The sequence below is a fragment of the Heloderma suspectum genome, chromosome 2 (assembly GCF_057233095.1).
Source record: "Heloderma suspectum isolate Gila_16-S chromosome 2, 16-S_ref, whole genome shotgun sequence".
NCBI lineage: Eukaryota > Metazoa > Chordata > Lepidosauria > Squamata > Helodermatidae > Heloderma > Heloderma suspectum.
The window spans coordinates 235,153,208-235,163,234 of NC_139459.1; positions in this window are offsets into that span (position 1 = coordinate 235,153,208).

A 10,027-nucleotide genomic window follows, 5' to 3' on the forward strand; every position below is an offset into this window, starting at 1 on the left:
TCCGCTTTTCCTGCTGCGCTTCGGCCGGGCTGTGATGTCCTGGCTCGCGCTGGGCGCGCCCGCGTCCTCGATCGTGGGTCACGGGTGCGCGCTCTCCGGAGTCGCCGACACGGGTCTCGGGCCGCACCTCCTCCCCTGGTCGCCGTCGTCCTCCAAAAGAGGAATGTCAAGGCGGCTGAAACCGCTGCATGCAATTAGAGCGTATCATGACATTTAATTATCTCCGTTTGGGCGTTAAGAACCAGGGGTTCTGGTACCTCTACAGGTGTTAATTAACGTGGCCGGTGCTAAGATAAGACTTATTGCCAATTTCTGCAGTTGAATGATCGCTGAATTTAAATGGCCCGGACTCTTTTGTTGTTGTTGTTGAGCCTTTCCCTGTCTTTTAGCCATCTTTTAGGTGTAAAAGACTCCTCTGTGTTATCTCGAGTTAAGCACACGCAGAGAGTAATGATCCACCATGCACAATCCATGAAGCACTCTCCCCAGAGATTGATGGGTAGAGCACGGAGTCAGGAACCATGATGCCGAGCCTGCCAAATGACCACATTAATGATTATGGGAAATAAACGGCTTCTTTTAGGGTGCAATCCTATGCATGTTTAGACAAAAAAGTCCTACAACTCCCAGCACTGAATTTGGATTACACCCTTAAGTCTTACAGCATTTCTGAACACTTACAAGGACAGGTCTGCACAAGAATCTCTGATATTATTAGTTTATAAAGCACTTTTAATTTTTGCAAAGGGATGACACCACACCCCAAACCTCCTGATGATAGCCCCCAGCGGCTTCACATAGATGTTAAATAGCATCGGGGAGAGGATGGAACCCTGTGGCACCCCGCAAGTGAGTGGCTACGGGTCCGAAACCTCCTCTGGTACCTGCCGGAGAGGAAGGACCAGAACCACTGCAATATGGTGTCTCCACCATATTGTACCTGTGTATATGGTACAATACCATATACACAGATGAAAAGAAATTATCTCTGAAATAAGATGTCATTAGATTCAAGAGTTGTAGGGCGCCATCCTATCGGGATAGGCGGCTGCCTCTGAACTCGGAGGTGACCACCTATCCAATGCAAGGCAGGTGAAACATGGAGGGGTTTCACCCCTCTGTGCTTCATATTTCACCCCTCAGTGCTTCAGCCGCCCTGCACTTACAGCTAGACAGCCAATTTTGGCAGTCCAGCTGTGGGACCTCGGAGTTCTGGAAGCAGCAGCCAGACGACATGTAGAAGGTGTTGTACTGGCATTTCCAACTTCCCCGCCCCAACATGCCCCCAGGAACGCCCTGTTTTTGCTGCTCCACGCTCTTCTCCCTGGAATCAACCTATCCTACAGCCATCTAGCTGCTGACTAGCAGCCATAGGATTGCACCCTTAGGCATATATTTAAGTAGTGATGTAGAACCAAGAGCTGAGAGTGGATTAATGAGGGAAGCACTGAAAAAGGAAACATCCTTTTGATGTGCCCACAAACTCACAGAAATAATGAGGTACTAGTATACCTCCAGGGTCACTCAACCTTGGTTCATTATCACACCAAGCTATGGACACCTCCCCACATGTTCTGTCAGATAGTTTCCATAGAGAGGAGAGAAATCCGTATTTCCATCCCTAGAACATCACCAGAGCACATGCTGTATCTTACAGAGCATAGCATTTGATTCACACGGTGTACAGCAACAGACAAGCGCAGAATACCAGTAAAACAATTTATTCACGTCCACACCTGGGCTTGGACTCCCATTATAATAACATCATAAAAGTTCTGGGGGAAAAAACTCCCATGCACTCCATTTTCATTGGGAGCTCACTGCGCTGTCCCCCAAGAAAGCACCCACACAAGAGAGCAACCACAGCTCTCAAACCTCACTAGATTATCATCAATCCATGTGACACAGAGTATGCAAACAGGCCACCGCAAGAGACCAAACCTCTTTACTCTGGTATGTCATAGATCACTATCCGTAAATAAAATAGGTGCATGCCTATTTTAAGACCTTCCTCAGTATCCAGACCCCAAACTATTCTAACCAGAGGATGGAAGAATGAGATATTAAACGTGCATAAGGACCAGTGTTCCAAGAGCCCCCAAGCTGACCTTGGCTCATGTTTTTCCACCTCCTAAAGTTTCATCTCAGTGCTGGTATCCCTCCAGTAGATGGTTGCAAGGTTGCCTCATAACAACCTAAAATGGAGACCTTAGCAGCAACTTATTTCTAGAAGTGGTCTTTTTTAGCAGACTCACTGGTATTAAACTTTTCAACAGTAATACTATAAGAGAGCTATTTCACATGAATTTATTGAAGGGAAAAAAGAGATAATGGTTTAAATAGTTACCAAATACATGAGATCTGTAAAAAGGGCAAACTCCTTCTAAGTTGATCTCTGAGAAATCCTGACAACTGCCCAACTGTCAAAACAACAGAATCTCGGAATACCCAGCTAGATGTCTTCCCCATTGCTTAACAGTATGCCTTGAACAACATCCCTGCGACAGGGCTCTCACTCCAAGCTGAAATGTACTGTCTGTGATTATCCAGGTCACTTCCTGCAGTATGAAGGCTGTCCAATATGCTTGAAGGACTGTGAGGGGCAAGTGACGAGAATGAAGAGAATAAACAGCATCTCACTTGCTGAGAAGGTCAGTCATGAACTCAGAGTTCCTTACTTTGGGATTTAAGCCCCTCTTTGAGAACTCTGCAGTACCAAAATGGAACCAGAGGTGTGTTGAAGAGGACACAGATACATGACAATTATCCTGAAAAAGACATGAGATATTTTAACAAATAACTGAAGTCACTTTGGTTGCAGTCCTGTGGAGGTTTAGACAGAAAAACATCTTACAATGCCCAGCATTCCACAACCAGCCATGAGAAATATGCATAAGATCGCACCCTTTATCAGTCATAAATCTAGGATGATGTGGCAACTGCTCCAGCTGATTCTCGGTTTTTCAAATGTGCGGTTTCTCCCATGGTAAAACTCCCCTTTAGCTGTGTGGGAGAGGACACCCCCTTCCCCACAGCTTCATCTGGAACAGATGACCAATAATGTACTTCAAATGGCCCAGGTGATAGAAAAGCAATAATGTGCTTTATCTTTTCACAGTTGACACAAAAGGGTTCATGAATGCAAATGGAAAGCCAGCCACCCCCAAGTAATTGAAAACAATGGACATCTTTGCATGTAAAATTGCATTACAATCATTGGCATGTATGCATAAAGACCATGCTAGAAGACAGTTTTATTCATACTTGTGAAAAACAACCCTAGTTGGCTGCAAAGCTGTATGGCTTGAGGCAGCCTCTTGCACAAGGGAGAGTTAAGGTGGCATTAAATGTTTAGTCACTAGGTGGCATTGTACATTCAGCATTAAATTGCATTACAATCATTGGCAGTATGCATAAAGACCATGCTAGAAGACAGTTTTATTCGTACTTGTGAAAAACAACCCTAGTTGGCTGCAAAGCTGTATGGCTTGAGGCAGCCTCTTGCACAAGGGAGAGTTAAGGTGGCATTAAATGTTTAGTCACTAGGTGGCATTGTACATTCAGCATTAAATTGCATTACAATCATTGGCAGTATGCATAAAGACCATGCTAGAAGACAGTTTTATTCGTACTTGTGAAAAACAACCCTAGTTGGCTGCAAAGCTGTATGGCTTGAGGCAGCCTCTTGCACAAGGGAGAGTTAAGGTGGCATTAGGTGGCATTGTACATTCAGCATTAAATTGCATTACAATCATTGGCATGTATGCATAAAGACCATGCTAGAAGACAGTTTTATTCATACTTGTGAAAAACAACCCTAGTTGGCTGCAAAGCTGTATGGCTTGAGGCAGCCTCTTGCACAAGGGAGAGTTAAGGTGGCATTAAATGTTTAGTCACTAGGTGGCATTGTACATTCAGCATTAAATTGCATTACAATCATTGGCAGTATGCATAAAGACCATGCTAGAAGACAGTTTTATTCGTACTTGTGAAAAACAACCCTAGTTGGCTGCAAAGCTGTATGGCTTGAGGCAGCCTCTTGCACAAGGGAGAGTTAAGGTGGCATTAGGTGGCATTGTACATTCAGCATTAAATTGCATTACAATCATTGGCATGTATGCATAAAGACCATGCTAGAAGACAGTTTTATTCATACTTGTGAAAAACAACCCTAGTTGGCTGCAAAGCTGTATGGCTTGAGGCAGCCTCTTGCACAAGGGAGAGTTAAGGTGGCATTAAATGTTTAGTCACTAGGTGGCATTGTACATTCAGCATTAAATTGCATTACAATCATTGGCATGTATGCATAAAGACCATGCTAGAAGACAGTTTTATTCATACTTGTGAAAAACAACCCTAGTTGGCTGCAAAGCTGTATGGCTTGAGGCAGCCTCTTGCACAAGGGAGAGTTAAGGTGGCATTAAATGTTTAGTCACTAGGTGGCATTGTACATTCAGCATTAAATTGCATTACAATCATTGGCAGTATGCATAAAGACCATGCTAGAAGACAGTTTTATTCGTACTTGTGAAAAACAACCCTAGTTGGCTGCAAAGCTGTATGGCTTGAGGCAGCCTCTTGCACAAGGGAGAGTTAAGGTGGCATTAAATGTTTAGTCACTAGGTGGCATTGTACATTCAGCATTATTGTGAAGCTTGGAAGTGTGGCATAACTGTCAATTTGGCTGATACCTTTCGTTGATTTAGTGGGTTCTCTTCATCCTTTTTTCTTTACCAATTAACTCATTCCAGTTGAGCTCTGCAGTAAATGTAGGGATGAAATTATGGGACTGAAAAAGATATTGCAAAATATTTTCAGTTCATGCCATGCCTGACACATGTTGGCAAAGTGATCTCCTGAAGAAGACACTGGGCCGGTTCACACGATCAAACAAGCCACCGAGGGGAAAACAACCCTCAAATCCCACTACAACAGACCATGGGTTATTTGAGGGTTGTTTCTCTCTCAAACATGACAAGCCATCCGGGTTTGGATGACGTGACAATCCGTGCCCAGGCGAATAATTAGGGAAATGGTGGCCAGCACATGCCGATACACTCCGCTGATTAAAACAAGCCACTGTAGCTTATACCACAGTGGCTTAATTTGATTGTGCAAACTGGGTCACTATGGGGCAGTATCCAATGGGAATCCTACATAAACTAAGCCCATTCACTACTCTGTGTAGGAGTACTATTGGATACTACCCTACTGTTTTTAGCTTGCCCAGGTGGACGGCTCCTAGTGCTACCAATCAAAAGGCATTCCGCACCTGTTCTGTCTTTTCCTCCTTAACAGATTTATGGGAAGACAAAAAAAGATGAAAGGAGCAGTAGGGAAAACATGGGAAGGTTACAAATGGAAGCCACCCTGTAAAATTCCATGCTTGAGGCAGGGCAATTGCAGGATAAATGGCTCATCTGGAAGCACCCCAGATCATGAATCTCATACTCTTTTCCCACTGTCTTAATTGTATCATCAACATCATTTTTTATAATAAATTATTCCTTGTTAGTTTGCCTTTCGGGGTGTCTTAGTTTCTCTTTAGGCAGAGAAACATGAACATTCATTGCTTCTATAAAAAGGCTTCTATAAGAAGGATGTAAGACTTGTTGGTATTGGGACCAACCGAAGTGTCAGACAGTCACAAGCAAGCTTTTGAGTTCTCCAGAACTGGATTTTGAGCAAAGCAAAGGTGTGGGGTTGGCAGTTAGGAAAAACTGGGCATGGTGCAAGCTGCTTCAAAGTCTGCATTTGATAAGAGCTAAGATGGAGTGCCCCCTTCATGGATCACGCCTTGTTGTGGCGAAGGGGCTTGCGTAACTCAGTGAAGCCATAAGCTATGCCGTGCAGGGCCACCCAAGACGGACAGGTCATGGTGGAGAGTTCTGACAAAATGTGGTCCACTGGAGAAGGAAATGGCAACCCACTCCAATATTCTTGCCAAGAAAACCCCATGGAATGTATCATAAGGCTAAAAGATATGACGCCGGAAGATGAGCCCCTCAGGTCGGAAGGTGTCCAATATATTACTGGGGAAGAGCAGAGGGAATTTCTACGTAGCGCCAGAAAGAGTGAAGTGGCTAGGCCAAAGCCGAAAGGACACTCAGCTGTGGATGTGTCTGGTGGTGAAAAGAAAATCCGATGCTGTACAGAACAATATTGTTTAGGAACCTGGAATGTAAGATCAATGAATCAAGGTAAGCTGGAGGTGGTCAAACATGAGATGGCAAGACTGAACATCGACATCTTGGGAATCAGCGAACTCAAATGGACAAGCATGGGCGAATTTAATTCAGGTGACCATCATATCTACTACTGTGGGCAAGAATCCCTTAGAAGAAATGGAGTAGCACTCATAGTCAATAAAAGGGTGGGAAAAGCAGTATTGGGGTACAATCTCAAAAATAAAAGAATGATCTCAGTACGAATCCAAGGCAAACCATTCAACATCACAGTAATTCAAGTCTATGCCCCAACCACTGAGGCCGAAGAAGCTGAGGTTGATCGGTTCTATGAAGACCTACAACACCTTCTAGAACTAACACCAAAAAAAGATGTCCTCTTCATCATAGGGGATTGGAATGCTAAAGTAGGAAGTCAAGAAATAACCAGGATAACAGGCAAGAATGGCAAAAATGTACAAAATTTACAAAATGAAGCTGTACAAAATGAAGCAGGACAAAGGCTAATAGAGTTTTGCCAAGAGAACACGCTGATCATAGCAAACACTCTTTTCCCACAGCACAAGTGGTGACTATACACATGGACATCACCAGATGGTCAATATCGAAATCAGATTATGTACTTTGCACTTTGCAGCCAAAGATGGAGAAGCTCTATACAGTCAGTAAAAACAAGACCTGGAGCTGACTATGGCTCAGATCATGAGCTTCTTATTGCAAAATTTCGGCTTAAATTGAAGAATGTAGGGAAAACCACTAAACCATTCAGGTATGACCTAAATCATATCCTTTATGAATATACAGTGGAGGTGAGGAATAGATTTAAGGGATTAGACCTGATAGACAGAGTTCCTGAGGAACTATGGACGGAGGTCCTTAACATTGTTCAGGAGGCAGCAACTCAATCCATCCCAAAGAAAAAGAAATGCCAGAAAGCAAAGTGGCTGTCTGATGAGGCTTTACAAGTAGCTCACGAAAGAAGGGAAGCGAAAAGCAAGGGAGAAAGGGGAAGATATACCAACTGAATGCAGAATTCCAGAGAGTAGCAAGGAGAGACAAGAAGGCCTTCTTAAATGAACAATACAAAGAAATGGAGGAAAACAATAGAATGGGAAAGACTAGAGATCTTTTCAAGAAAATCGGAGATCTGAAGGGAACGTTTTGTGCAAAGATGGGCATGATCAAGGACAAAGAAGGCAGGGACCTAACAGAAGCAGATGAGATTAAAAAGAGGTGGAAAGAATACACAGAAGAACTATACAGGAAAGATCTGAATGTCCCTGATAGCCATGATAGTGCAGTCACTGAACTTGAGCCGGACATCCTAGAGAGTGAAGTCAAGTGGGCCTTAAACAACAAAGCTAGCGGAGATGACAGTATTCCAGCTGAGCTATTTAAAATCCTAAAAGATGATGCTGTTAAAGTGCTGCACTCAATATGCCAACACATTTGTAACACTCAACAGTGGCCACAAGACTGGAAAAGGTCAGTTTACATTCTAATTCCAAAGAAGGGCAACGCCAGAGAGTGTTGAAACTACCATACAATTTCGCCCATTTCACATGCCAGCAAGGTTATGCTCAAAATCCTACAAGCTAGGCTTCAGCAGTATGTGAACCAAGAACTACCGGAAGTACAAGCTGCGTTTCGAAGAGGCAAAGGAACTAGAGATCAAATCGCCAACATTCGTTGGATCATGGAGAAAGCAAGAGAATTCCAGAAAAACGTCTATTTCTGCTTCATTGACTACGCTAAAGCCTTTGATTGTGTGGATCACAACAAACTGTAGCAAATTCTTAAAGAGATGGGAGTACCAGAACACCTTACCTGTCTCCTGAGAAACCTGTACGAGGGTCAAGACGCAACAGTAAGAACTGGACATGGAACAACCGATTGGTTCAAACTTGGGAAAGGAGTATGACAAGGCTGTATATTGTCACCCTGCTTATTTAACTTATATGCAGAGTACATCATGAGAAACGCCGGGTTGGATGAGTCACAGGTCGGAATTAAGATTGCCGGGAGAATTATCAACAACCTCAGATATGCAGACGATACCACCCTTATGGCAGAAAGCGAAGAGGATCTAAAGAGCCTCTTGTTGAGGGTGAAAGTGGAGAGTGCAAAAGATGGTTTGAAACTCAACATTAAAAAAACCCATCACTTCCTGGCATATAGAAGGGGAAGAAATGGAAGCAGTGACAGATTTTATTTTCTTGGGCTCCAAGATCACCGCAGACGGTGACTGTAGCCATGAAAGTAAAAGATGCTTGCTCCTTGGGAGGAAAGCTATGGCAAACCTAGACAGCATAGTAAGAAGCAGACACATGACCTTGCCGACAAAGGTCCATCTAATCAAAGCTATGGTTTTCCCAGTAGCAACATATGGCTGTGAGAGCTGGACTATAAGGAAGGCTGAGCGCCGAAGAATTGATGCTTTCGAACTGTGGTTCTGGAGAAGACTCTTACGAGTCCCCTGGACTGCAAGGAGGTCAAATCAGTCCATCCTAAAGGAAATCAACCCTGAGTGCTCATTGGAAGGACAGATACTGAAGCTGAAGCTCAAATACTTTGGCCACCTAATGCGAAGAGAAAACTCTCTGGAAAAGACCCTGATGGTGGGAAAGACTGAAGGCAAAAGGAGAAGGGGACGGCAGAGGATGAGATGGCTAGATAGCATCACTGATGCAATGAATATGAACTTGAGCACATTCAGGGAGAAAGCAGAGGACAGTAAGGCCTGGCGTGCTATGGTCCATGGGGTCACGAAGAGTCGGACACGACTTAATGACTGAACAACAACAACAAGATGGAGTGCAGGAAGGAGTGGTGATGCAGAGGTAATTGGATACCCCTCACTAGGTGCCAGACAGGTTTCAGGATGCATCGGGGGCTATTGGGAGAAGTGAAATAAGAAAAATTAGCTGTTCCCTCATGTTTGAAAAGGTAAGGGGTTGGACCCCCAAATGGTAGATTCAGAGGGCCCCTCCTGTGAACAGAAGGTGTCCTCCCATTCATCAAAGGGTCTGAGTTCGAAAGAGAGGTCCGCGCACTTTAAAATTAATAAATTTTAAATTAATAAAAATTCAAAAACTGGGTTTCCCAATACATTTGATTTGGGAACCAAATACTAGTTGCTTCCCCCCCCCCCACCCTCATTAGAACAAATACCAACATTACCCCCTGCCACTTGGGTGAATTCAAAAAGTGGGAAATGCATTGTGGCAAAAATGGGAATGTACAATGGGAAAATCAACTACATGTGGACATCCTTAACTGTCTTTTATAGCAGCCCTACATCATGTTAGGACACCAGTGCCATCAAAGAACAAAGACAGTGACCAAGAAGGCTTTTAGGGAGCAGAAGTTCTGCCTGTAGGGGAGGAACCATTGCTCAGTGGAAGAACACGTGCTTTGCATGCAGGTGCATGGTTCGACCCCTACCCAGTTAGAGATAGCAGAACCAGGTAAGACGTTTTCCTGAGACCCTGGAGAGCCACTGCCAGCCAGCGTAGGCAAGCCTGAGCTGGATGGACCAACATTTCTGGCCTGGGATACGGCAGCTTCTTAGGTTCACTGCATCCACCATAGATCTGCACAGGTCTCTTATTCTGTCCCCAGAGAAGGTGGCACCAGTGTTGGTTTGTGCCGCATAAGAAGTGTGTTTTGTGCTGTGCAAAAAAAGGGCACAAGGATACTTAGCGTGCCCTCAATATTATCAGTCCTATACTGGGTGCCGCACAAATATTCCCTTTCGGTAGATGGAATTCCACTGACTGATGAGCATTTGCTCTTCTCTCTTCCCCCCCCCTTCCATCAATCATTTGCATACTCAATTTATT